The sequence below is a fragment of the Cololabis saira genome, chromosome 11 (assembly GCF_033807715.1).
Source record: "Cololabis saira isolate AMF1-May2022 chromosome 11, fColSai1.1, whole genome shotgun sequence".
Taxonomy (NCBI): Eukaryota; Metazoa; Chordata; class Actinopteri; order Beloniformes; family Belonidae; genus Cololabis; species Cololabis saira.
Window position 1 is genome coordinate 24,522,702 of NC_084597.1, and position 14,117 is coordinate 24,536,818.

The window sequence follows — 14,117 nt, forward strand, 5'->3', positions numbered from 1 at the left end:
AATGTAACGCATAAGGTCAGGATTGGAGTATTTACGTTACAGTTTCTCTCAGTCGCTTTGGTACATTTCTCAGATCAGAATTGAAATTCTCAAAACTACTTGTTCAATCTTCACATCATTGTGTCACTTGTGCACATCAAAAACGCAGTTTCTCATTTCTTTGAACAAGTTGCAAATGCATTTGTCATCCATGCAAATGATAATGTACAATTTTCTGCTGTTTCCTACATTATCAGTTCTTTATGTCATGTTGATCAAAATGTATTATCTCTGTCTCTGTTGAATAGTCTCACCCCCCACAACATTTAGGCATTAATTCATCGCATAAGTCTTTACATGCAAAATGGTTGAACAAGTTGTCATAATATGTCAGCATATTTCTATACATTTCCATTAGACTTTGTTTCTAAATCTGGCCTGAATTGGTAAATTGTTCCCAGGTGAATCTTGACTTTCTGTAATGAAGAGAAATATGTCAAGCATTAGATCAACCAATGATCAACCAGTTTTCTGAAATAGCTCAAAGGTGCATCTCATGAACTATCAGCTGGCAAGTATACATATAGCCGGAGCACAACACAATGTTACAATGTCTGACAATGGAAGGACAAGGAATTGGACGGGGTCAACAGCCAGAGAGAAGAAGAAGAGGAAGAGGAGTGAGGCTGCGTGGCGGAGGAGTTGGTAGGCAAAACAGAGGAAGAGGCAGAAGAGGCCGAGGACATATGCGCGTTCCTGAAGAGATACAGTTTTTCTCAATTGGTTTGGTACATTTCTCACATCAGAATTGAAATTCTCAAAAGTTCTTGTTCAGTTTTCACATCATCATGCCATTTGTGCAGATAAAAAAGGCAGTTTCTCATTGCATTGAACAAATTGCAAATGCTTTTGTCCATCCATGCAAATGATTGTGTACAATTCTCAGTTTTTTCGTACATTATCAATTGCTTTTGTCATGCTAATCAAAATGCTTTGTTATAGGAATCTATCAAATAGTCTCTTTCCCCAAAACATTTAGGCTATAGTTCATCATATAAGTCTTCACATGCAAAATGATTTACCAAGCCATCATAACATGTCAAGCATATATACATTTCCATAAGACATTTGTCTGTAAATATGATCTAAATTGGTAAATTCCTCCCAGGTGAATCTAGACTTTCTCTAATGAAAAGAGTTGATCAACCAATGATCGACAGTTTTCTGAATGAGCTCAAGGGAGCATCTCATGAACAATCTACTGGGGAGTATATAAGGTAACCAGAGCACAATAGAAAGTTACAATGTCTGACAATGGAAGGAAAACAGCCAAGAAGAAGGAGAGGAAGAGGGGTGATGCTGCGTGGTGGAGGAGTAGGAAGAGGAAGAGGCAGAAGAGTCGGACACACGCGTGTTCCTGATGAAATCAGAGCAACACTTGTAGACCATGTTTTGAATCATGTCCTCGTTTGTAAGTCGCTTTGGGTTTACAGTAAAAGGTGTCTGCCAAATGCAATGTAATGTAAAGATGTACACTACACTACTGTAAGTGTGGCATTTGCACATATGCTATGGCTGTAGAAAAGAAGATGCAATATGTCATATACGTTTGATCTAACTTCTTTTGCAAATGCATGTAATGCAGTAATTCCAAAAATAACATTTTGTCTTCTGTATTTAGCGCATGATGGAACTGGAAGCTAGTGATCCACCCTGTCACTTCATTTACATGGACGAGGCTGGCTTCAATCTGACAAAGCGCAGAAGACGGGGTCGAAACCTTATTGGACATCGAGCCACCATTGATGTGCCAGGCCAAAGGGGTGACAACATAACTATGTGTGCCGCAATATCGGATAACGGTGTGCTGACACACATTCCACTGATGGGTCCATACAACTCTGAACGTCTAATAGCATTCCTAGACACTTTGTACAGGGATCATATCCTAGGTGGCCCAGCCGAGAATATGGCCCAGCCCAAATATGCCATAATATGGGACAATGTAAGCTTCCACAAGTCAAACCTAGTAAGGCAGTGGTACGCAAACCATAACAGAATGGTGATGGAGTTCTTACCACCATACTCCCCATTCCTCAACCCCATTGAGGAATTTTTCTCAGCCCGGAGGTGGAAGGTGTATGACCGAGAGCCACACACACAAGTGACCCTTCTTGCTGCAATGGATGCAGCATGCCAAGACATTACTGCAGATTCCTGCAGAGCATGGATTAGGCATGCAAGAAGATACTATCCACGCTGCCTTGCACGGGAGGACATCAGGTGTGACGTGGATGAGAATTTGTGGCCTAACAGACAGGAACGGGAAGAAGCTGACGATCAGGATTGAGATTAGAATTTGGGGAGTTGTTCATATTTTTTTGTTTACCTACTGTATGACCTATGTTTATATTTTTGACCTATGTTTACACTTACGTATTGTATTTCACCTTTGTTATGTGCAGTGCTGTCTTTTTTTTTTTCTTTACGGACTGCAATGTCAATGTTTGCCAATGAAGAAGTCATTCTGTAAATGTGAATCTTGTCTTTTCCAATCAATCTTACACGTATACATTATATGAGGTCAAATGTACAACACTTGTCATCACACCTAAACCACATTTTACATCAACATGTCCCTTCAAAGTGCCTTCAATTGCCAACATGACTAATGAATTTGACTGTCTTATCTGTACACAATGACACAATGATTAAACATTCTGATGGCACTGACAAGTATATTGACACAAAAACTTGCTTTTGAGGGATGGACTAAGGATTTTGAGCAAGAGACTGGCTTTTGCAGGTGATCCACAGTGTTTTGCTATTTGTTCAAACTGTTTTGAGAAATGCACTTGATCTTCTGCAAATTGCAAGAATGATTGGAAAAATGTACCAAAGTGATTGAGAAAAACTGTAAGAGCTACACTTGTAGACCATGTTCTCAATCATGGGCTTACAATGGCCGAGGCTGGTCGAAGGGTGCAGCCAAATGTTGGGAGAACAACTGTGTCCTCAATCGTTCAGACTTTTCGTCGACAGAACAGGTATGTAATCTAACGATAGGCACTGTACTGTAATTCCTACAGTACTGCATGTACAGTTTTCCCTAAGGAGATTGTCCTATGTTACATTTCTACTTTTGTTTTTTGTCTTTTTGCTCTGCAGTGCTGTCTTTTTCTTTTCTGTATCACAAATACAGTACATGATCTGTCAACAAATTGTGGTACAAACAATAAAAATGAATGAAAATGAATAAAAAACATGACTAAGCAATTTGACTGTCTTATCCGTACACAATGACACAAGCACTTGTGATTCTGATGCACTGACACGTTCATTGACACAGATATTTAATTTTGAGAGATGAACTAAGGATTTTGAGCAAGAGACTGGCTTTTGCAGGTAATCCATGGTGTTTTGCTATTTGTACGAACTGTTTTGAGAAATGCACTTACTGTTTTGCAAATGTCCAGGATGATCTGAGAAATGTACCAAAGCGACTGAGAAAAACTGTAATGTAACGTAGAGTGGGATGGGGGGGCAGTCCGTGGTAGACGGGGGAGAGGGGGGTTCGGGGCCTTGTTGATGAGGACACCTGCAGTTGGGTGTATATATATATATATATATATATATATATATATATATATATATATATATATATATATATATATATAGATTCAGGTCATGTTGGTCCCTAGCAAGTGTTTAAACTCCTCTATAGGTTGGATTTAACTCTGCAATGTTCCTTTAACTTGAGTATCATTTAAATAGATCCAGACAGCCTTCGTATCTGTCTGCAAAACAGCATGTCCGGATTCATCTGCTGCTCTATTGTTATCTTACTAGATCATTTCACTATTTTGTTCAGACAGGTCTTATTTTTAAGAGACAGATTTCCAAACCAAGACACCATACAAAAAGATAAAACCGATTCAATAAAAGCTACATAAATAGGGTCAAAAGTGCTTTGTCGATATGAAAAGATGTTTTCTCAGGCAAAAAAGATGTTGATTACCCTTTTTATAAACAGCCTCACAATTTGCCACAGTTTACTGTCAATAACCAAGATATTTGTACATATCAACACAGATAGATAGATAGATAGATAGATAGATAGATAGATAGATAGATAGATAGATAGATAGATAGATAGATAGATAGATAGATAGATAGATAGATAGATAGATAGATAGATAGATAGATAGATAGATAGATAGATAGATAGATAGATAGATAGATAGATATTCCAGGTGAGCATATCGTAAAGGATCAAGAGCATCAAAGGGTTTTCACCACTAATGCCCTGAGAGGAATGTGTTTCTTTTAGTAACGATCCATAGCCTCATACTATCTTCATTAAGGATTGATGGATTACCACACGTTGACTTAACACACAGCTAGCAGCAAATTCTCTCCATAAAATCAAACGTGAGTCTCTCCTCTCTTTGTGGGCCCAATACCACTCTGGCATTTCCTGGAGCGCAGAGAGTCTGGCTGAGAAGAATAGATGGTGTGCATTATAATGAACATGGGCTGACACCTCCTCATCCATCATTCCACCCCGGAAAATTATAGCAACGCCAGAGAGAGAGAGAGAGAGAGGGAACAAGAGACACTTTAAATCACAGAACATCTACAGGTCGAACTCCTCCTAGACTGTCTTCAGCTCATTGTTGTTATTGTTTCTAGCTGCTTTCTCCACTTCTGGTTTTACTCTCAGACAAGAAACTGTGCAAGTGTTTGTCTCCGTGTCAGATTACAACATACACACTGTTAATAACAAAGGGAATGCACAAGCATGATGAAAATAATCACGTTATCTGTACAAAGAGGATATATTTGGGTGCCTGGTGTCTCTACAAACTCAAAAAGGGAAAAATAAAAAAAGACATGCAAGCCTGTCACTTTGTTTGAGACCTTCTGGGTTTTATAAAAGGTCTTGCTGAACCGTTCAGATTTTCTGGGGATCGGCAGACCAAACTCAGAGCAAAATTATTCAGCTTCCCCATCTTTATTTCCACCCAACTTCAACTACAACTCACGTTGTGTTCCCAATACCTCACAAGTGCACAACTGAAACTTTTTCCTCTGACTTTTGGCCTATCTAGTAACAGTAAATTCTCAGCACCAGTTCATTTGTTCAGTTAATCGATGAAATAAATGTGCTCAAAATGCTCTACCTATTCTTTATTGATATTTTAAACCCTAGCTGGGAAGTTTCTAATGAATGTTTTTTATTTTTCCATTTTATCACCGAATGGTGCCATTAGATGTTAAATAAGACACTCTTGGCATTAAGAGAGCGATCATAAATATTAATTATTTACTAATAGATCAACATTTGATCTCTAGCAATTCACAGACATCTTTTTAGTGCCCAAGGAAATTGTGTCAGTTTAGATAAGAATATGTCTCCTTTAAACCAGCACAAAGGATTTTTTTTGTTTTTTTTTTAACCTCAGCAGGTCCTTCTTTAGGTGTGGAGGTGAAGTAATGTTTACACCAGCTGCTTTGTTTAGTCTCATATTCTGTCACTCTCTTATTTTCTCTTCCATTGTTACTGTCTTGAGTCTCTATCAACTCTGCCACCGTGTCCGCTGTAGTTGTGTGATCTTGTTTCATCATTGCTGATGTGTTTAGAGCCGTACAGCCATAAGCAGTTGAGAGACGACCAGGAAAGCCGTCCGATGTTTCTTTGGCTCGGTTTCGCTTCATATAAAATCATTAAATATTCTTTCAAATTAAGTTGAAGCTGATATTTTAACATGAAAAAAATGATGCTGCCCTAAAAAACCTTGTTCTGTTTTGCATTACCGTCCATCCTCTTTACTGTATTTCTATTTAATTTATTGAATTGACCAACTGCTTTCAGATTGTTTTTTTTCAAACTATTTGACCTAAATCAACTCACTGATGTAGTGAAAAATAGCACCTTTAGATACAAAGCAGCAAATCGTGACACGTGATATCTCTTTATGCCAAATCTTGAATGGAGAAAGTGTTATTTTTCAAATCGCAACACATTCATATTCACAGTTTTATGGGATAGAGACTGTCAAAATTTAAGAGACATTTGAGTCATATTAGACACTGATGATTATTATCAAAAATGTTACAATAGCCACACTTTGGGCTCTTGAAACACATCAGAAGAAATAGCGCCTGAGTGTGTGTGTGCCCTGTTCATCATGCACCGCAGCATATTGATTTCACAAGAAGCAGACAAAGTCTTTGTAAGATAACTCAAGAGATAAGAAATTGGATGTTATCTAAAGACGAGTGGAAATTAAACACGACAATGTCTAATTTTAGAATTATGTCAAACTTATTGATATACAGATAACGTGTGTACGATAAGGCTCTGATGTTCCCGACAAAGATGATTACCACACATAAAGTGATTAGTAAATAGACTGCAAGATGGTGAAAACAATTTAGATTTGAATGTGCATAGCAAGTGTGGGTTTGGTAGGATAGCCTCCAGGTAAGCGCTGTAGGCCTTTAATCTCCAGTCGCCTCTACTGTGAATACTACACAAGCCGGGCTGTATTGCATGCTTTAACCTGTGTAGCCCAAGCCATGGAGGGCGCCTTGAAGAAGAAAGATTACCACAGATAGTGTGCTATAAGTGACTGGCCAGCATTTCCACTTGGCTGCTCGCTCTGATGCCACCTGAACAGAATTCAGCAGGAGCCTTCAAGGTCTTCATACATAATGTATTGCAGAAGGTCTGCTCAGATTTCATGTCCTCCTAATTTATTTCACAAAAAGGAGAGCTCTGCCAGAACAGAGCACACACGACTGGTGTCACACTACATTGTCAAATCAGAAATTCTCTCTTCACATGTGACAGTTTCTGTTCGTTAAATAAGTGCTTTCATCAGGTTGCCTTTTGTGAAGCTTTAATCTTTAAAGACATACAAAACACAAACCCAGATCCACACGTCGCTTCGTTCATGTGTTCATCATAACTTCCAGCATTTATTTACATTTATGCTCCTTAACCCTTTATAGGGCGAGTAACCACATACTAGTGTACGGTAATTTCCGTGGACATGAAAAACTACTTTCCCCACACTTCTCAGTGAGGTGTTGAAGTCATGTGAGTTAATCCTGCCAATCAGCACAGATCATGCTTTGTCACAGACAGTGTCATCATGGCATCTGACCAATCAGTAGTGCCCTGGAGAAGCGGGAACTTCATTGATTTTCAAGAAGGGGAAAATTCACATTTTTGCTCCTACCTTCTTCCACACAAAAGTTCAGAAAGCTGAAACTAACCATGCTAAGTTGATGACACTCACACAGTATGTGTTTGAATGATGGTGCTAAATGATGAGATAAGTGTTGTTTGTCCAGAATTAGTGCAATCAATGAAATAGTTAGCATGAATAATGGTGATCCCATATATGATCATACGCCCCTGTGTGGTAAAATTAGTGCAAGTGACTGAGGAACCTTTTATAGACATATGCCAGATACTCTAGTAAGCCATACTTTGTGTATTTCTTTTTACAAATACACCCCCTTATGGTCAAACTAGTTCAAGTGACAGTGTCCTTTTGTAGACATATGCCCGGTGCATCTAGTAAGTCATACTTCGGGTGTTTTCGTTTTACAAATAGCGCATTATAAGGTAAGACAATATTGGATGTTGCATTGGATGTTGGCACAGATTTGTATAGCATAATATCAGTACCACCATTAATTCTAATGCTATTCTTCACTTCTTGTTCTGTGGCATGGTCAATGGCATGATCAACCTGCCTGCTGCTGGTGGAGAGAGAGGGTCAGGAGCTGATTGGACTGATTGGACGAAATATAAGGATGGAGAAAAAGAGAAGCCCTCTAAGTCAAGTTGTACCATTTATGGAGAAAAGTTCTAATATCTCTATGAAGAGAGTATCATAAATATTATGTTGTATGTGTTTTTTGTATTTTTATACATATCCAATGTATGGGTACAATTTCACCCACAATGGGCAAGTAACCATACATGGTAACTTCAGTGTTAGATACAATTAGGGTCGCCACCTTTCAGAAATAGAAATAAGGGACGCCTTGATTTCAGCAGCGCAGGAGCCAAAAAAAAAAGCCCCAAAACTTCTAAACTGAATAAAAATGTGTTTATTTTATATGAAAAAACTAAATGCTTTGATTTAAAGTTTAAAGTGCTTTAATAGCATTGAACTTGCATGACTGTACAGACAGACAACCATACTAGCAACTGAAATATCCTCCTATGCTCTGTATGTCCACATCAGCCCAGATGTATAATATAGCCTACAGGTGAAGAATATGGTGTTAAAGTTAATTTATTTCAATAATTCAACTAGAATATGGTGTAAAAGTTAATTTATTTCAATAATTCAACTTGAATATGGTGTAAAAGTTAATTTATTTCAATAATTCAACTAGAATATGGTGTAAAAGTTAACTTATTTCAATAATTCAACTAGAATATGGTGTAAAAGTTAATTTATTTCAATAATTCAACTAGAATATGGTGTAAAAGTTAATGAAAATACGGTACAAATCGTGTCCCGTATTAGTTCAATACGGGACGCAACATTTTTTTCTCAAATAAAGGACAATTCCGTATTTTACGGGACGGGTGGCAACCCTAGATACAATGTTACTCGCGATGGGCAAGGAACCATATATGGTAACTTCTTTGACCTTGATTTGCATCAAGAATTTAAAAAAATGAAAAAAAGAAAAAATGAAAAACACTCTGGTCGTAGCCCCCAATAACACTCTAGGGAAATTGTACATTTCCAAGTATTTCAATGAGTGCCCTATAAAGGGTTAACTGTGGAATTATTAGGTCTTTGTTCATGAGCATCGCCTATTTTTTGGATTCATGTTGTAAAATAAATCACAAACAATATCAGTGTAAATTAATGATTATGTGTTAATTGAAAACTTCTTTGAATTCTTTGTGCTTCGTGTCCCCAAATTTCTGAGACAAACATCCATCCATCCATTATTTATACCCACTGTGATCTTTGCAGGGTCACGGGGGTCTGCTGGAGCCTATCCCAGCTCATTACAGGCCAGAGGAAGCTTGGGGTTCACCCTGGACAGGTCGCCAGTCCATCGCAGGGCCACATATTCAGACAAACAACCAGACACACTTGCACTCCCACCTACGGGCAATTTAGAATAATCAATTTACCTACTATGCATGTTTTGGGACTGTGGGAGGAAGCCGAAGAACCCGGAGGGAACCCACGCAAGCACGGGGAGAACATGCAAACTCCACACAGAAAGAATCCCGCCGGGGGAACCGGGAACCTTCTTGCTGTGAGGCAACAGCGCTAACCACTAAGCCACCGTGCTGCCCTCTGAGACAAACATTTTTATTTATTAATTTGATGTTCAGCAACTCTGCTCTGGCCTCCCCCTTCATCTTTTTAAAAAAATCTTTCCTTTCATTATTTCTTTTGTGGCATGATTTGATGTGCTGTGATTGTTTTTGTTTCTCTTTTGCTCACAGCATGAAATCATTCATGAAAATCAATCCAAACAGGCCTCGCCCCCCATCTGTGTTACAAAACGTAGCCTTCTGCTGACCTCAATAAATTCACTAGTGAACATTCAACATTTCAGTTAGTCCCCCGAAAGTGGCCTTTCCACATACATTGTCCTTGGTTAAAGACGGGCACTTAGAGCTTTCTGTGGGCTCATGCATCAGTGCAGAGGGAGCCGTGCGCTATCCTCTTCTTGTATCATAATAGAATTGTGGCCCCATTGGCCATAACCAGCAATTGGGCATTTTCATTAAAGTTTACGGTATTTTAAGGAGAACGGGTCTGCTCTGTTTGACCTCTTATCTGGGAATCAAAGACTCTCCCTCGGACTTACGGGAATGTCAAAAGTCAGCATGTTTTTATTTCAAAGGAACTTTTATGACACCTATTAAGTCAGTCATGCCTGTTTTGTTATATTGCGAAGCATCTTAACATCGACTCAGCGAATTGGCATGAAGGATAAATCTATTGCTTTCAGCTTGACCAGTTTTGAACAGTGACTGGGTGATTAAATATTAAGAAATCAGATTGTATCTGTTTTTTTTAAAGATTTTTTGTGGCTCTAATGGCCCTTTATTCAAATTGCAGACAGGAAGGGGTAGAGAGAGAGAATGGGGATGACATGCAGCAAAGGTGCGCAGGATTTGAACCTGCAACCACTGCAGGAGGACCGTAGCTCAGTATATGAGCTGCTTGCTTAACCCACTGTGCCACCGAGCAGCTCTTTTATCAGTTCTTTTTTAGGTACATTTTTAAATGTTACTTTTTTTCCAGTCAGTAAATTCATAAGACTAACGGGTTTCATGGACAACAAAGACGACTACTGCTTAGCATGAGTGTTATGATCTGTTTTCAACACAGTAAACAGTGCATAGTATGTGACTATAAACAATGTTCTGTGGTACAACTGCACCATTATGTCACCATTTTGGACAAACAAATGTTATTCTGTTATATCAGGCTCTGTTGGAGTTTGGAGGAATTGACCCCATACTCAATAATCCTGCACTGGACATGAGGACCATCATCTTCACCGTAATCTATTAACTTCTGCTACAACACCTTTATCTTTACGCTAAGCACCTCTGCACTCACAGCCCACGTATGCCTTACATCTACTGTAGTCTTCATTAGGTACAACTGCTGCTTAAACTCAATTCACTTGCAGTTCTTTTTTTCACAGGACTCTCCAGCACCGTTCGCTCTCTGGGAGGCGATCTTATCTGACAACTGATTAGATCTTAAATTGCATTTCACACTTGACCCAAACACAATGGAGAAATCGGATCTCTTTTATTCCACCACTGAAGAATAGAAGAAAAAACACCTGCACTTTTAGCAGGGTGGCTGCCTTTGAGGGAACAGGTTTTGAAAAGAGAAACAGGAGCGCCTAAAAAATCAGAGCAAACTCCACCACTTTGAAATTCAAGTTTCAAATAAATTGTCTATCTCAAAAGAAAAAGATGGCAAAGGGCAGCACCCCGTACTTGTTTTGTTAACACAGTCTTAAGCAGCATGGCAGAGCTTTGTATGGTTCTGAACATAAGGGGTTAAATGAAAGATAATATCATCCTTTTAAGGTCTGACAAGTAAAACAAGGAAACAAAAAATTAGTTGCCGTTAAAAGCCAGGATCCTCCACATGTACTTATGTGGGCCTTACCACTAAAGCAAGAGGGTTTTCAAAACATTATGAAATGGATTTCCACATATTTTAATGATATAATGCATGTGAGCCACGACAGCAGGTCTTGTTGCTTCAACATAACTTTGTAAGAGAAACCACGTTAAGGAAACAGACAGTGGAATACATACATTTTTATGAGCTTTCTTATATCTGGTACAATGTGTCAGATGCATTTGCCCGCACCTAATGTATTTTCTAATATAAAGTCATGTCCAAAGGAATCTTAACCCGAGTTCAGCTCTAAGGTTTTACCAAGTCTTAAAATTAAGCAAATCCAACATCAAATAAATAATAACACACTGTGTCATTAGTTACAAATACTAACCCAATTAAATAAACCCCATAATTTAATAGCTTGTGGAACTACTTTTGGCAGCAATGAGATGAAGTAAATGTTTTCTCCATGACGATATCAGTACTTCCCACAATCAAGCCGATGCCATTCCAATTGAGGTCGAGCCATCGTCACATCCAGGGCTTATTAGAGCCAATCCAGGTGAACCTGCCATGGAGAGGGGATGCGGGTTTTACAATTCAGCATCTCTGGTTTGTTTTATGGCTCTTCTTACGAGATATGTTTGAGCTTATTTTGCCTAAAACTGCCATTAACATTTGTCACAGACATGGCAGATTCAGTTTTATATTAATCACAGTTACCTTTTACATTGTCTCTCAGTATTTCATCATTCACTACCCTTGTGCTGCTTGATCCAAATGATGGGCATTGGCTGTTCTTTTCTTTTCATTGCACTGAATCACTAGACTAAACTATTTTAAAGATTTGTTCAACGGCTCATATACTTGCTCTGAGCTTTGTCAGCATAACCAACTCACCAAACCCAAGTGAACGGTTGGTGATTCGTCATGAATTTCAGCTTCCATCAGTGCTGTCGCTTTGACAAACATGCCAGATTAACCTTGAAAATCTTATTATAATAGTTTCCACACTTAATGTTGCAGACAAAGTTTAATTTATGTTTTTTTTTGACTGGTCTACAGTTTTAAATTGTTCTTATACATGTTGAGCTTGACTCCGGCTATTTAAGTAGCTGACAATGACTCAAGACTCACAGTTGGCTATTAGTATGTTCAGGTTAGGCCATTGTCATATATTCAGTGAATGGAGTATTGATCCTGACGCAGCTCAGGATCAATGCACTGACATGAAGTGTCTCAACGGTGTATGTGACTTTGCAAGTGCAGTCATCTTACATGAAGTCCTATCCTCTGGCTGCATTAGCCGTCAGCTCAGAGGACATTTGTTTGCAGATAAACAGTTACGTTCTTCCAGTCTTGTGTAGTCTCTGCTCACTGCTTCATTCACAGCTGAACGCAGTTGAACTGTGAATTGATTTTTTTTTCTCTTTTTTTTTCCATCATTTGTGCTCCACACACTATAGATTTCTTACCTGACTAAAGAAATAGGAAGTGTTATGTTTCCATCATGATGCAACATCACGGGAATGTCGGCATTGCAGTACACTGGGACGGTACAAAAAGGATTTTTCTGCATAATAATTGTAGCTATTGCTGCATTTAAGCATCAGCCTAGTTTTGCTCGATAAGCAGTAAAAAAGCTAATGTGGCCTTATATTTATCTCTAGAGTAGGGGTATCCAAAGTCAGTCCTAGAGGGCCGGTGTCCTGCAGGTTTAAGATGTTTCCATGCTTTAACACACCCTGACAGACATGGCTGTGTCATTAACAGACTTGTGTAGAGTTTGATGAGGAGTTGATGACTACCATTAATTAGAATTAGGAGTGGGGAAACAGGGAAACATCTAAAACATGCAGGACAGTGTGCCACGACGACCAGGGCTGGGAAACACGGCTCTAGAGCATTCTATTATACATGGTAGTTCATGGTCAGCAATGACAGCAAGGGTTCAAGTCCCTATAGTGTTTTTGAAAGTTGGCGCTTTTGTATTTGGTTTTTGACAAATGGGACACCATACATTGTAGTCAAACATCTCCAACTTGGAAACATTGTTTCAGAGGTCTCTGCAAACCTAATCTGTGCCTTCATCTTCTTTAGAGAGTAGAAGCAACTTTCTCCTAGACACCTCTCCAAACAATGCTTGTGCAGTCCTCTTAAATTGTTTAGATGGATAAACATGCACAGTCTTATAATTAATTTTCATTGTAAAGATGAGCCTTAGTCATCCAGCTTTTTAGTGAAAATGTTCTGGCCATGCAGTGAATGCAACTGACTTCTAACATGACTTTGAATAAGATATTGAAACACTGGAAAGGGCCAATGGAACCCCTCAAACTGTATATAAACTCAGGTAATTGTGACAGGTTATGTTTTGTTTTTGCTTTGTCGCTGAAGACCTGGTTATCTGCATGTGGATTTATGGATATTAGTGGGGGTTATGTGGTGCACAGCACCAACTGAAGGGCAGGGAGTTCCTGAAATACAAAGCAGAGAGACAAGTGAGAAGGAGAAAGGGAGGTCTTTTGGCCACTTGTGGCCTTCTCAACACAGGCACAAATCATAAAGGGACATGGCAATTGGAGTGACAGATGAACAATGCTCCCATTTTCCAGCCCCCTGTGAACAGGCCCATCCATCACAGCAGGGGAGATTAATTCAATTCATCAGCTTTTTGTCTCCTTGGGCCCCCTAATACTGCTCAGGACTTATGTTTTTGGATTTGATCTGCGCTTGCTTGACACAGAGTTAAAAACATCACTCAGTATTCTACCGATTTTACCAACAGGCTCTCTGACACTTGTGCCGTAATTCTGAATGAGATTTGTACATGGTTTGAATTGCTGCCTAAAAAGGCAGATAAAAACGTAAAGTTTTAATACCGCTGGCTAAAGCAGGACTGATGGTTAACCAGACACCAACAGGAGTTTAATTTGATGTATATATACACACACACACACACACACACACACACACACACTC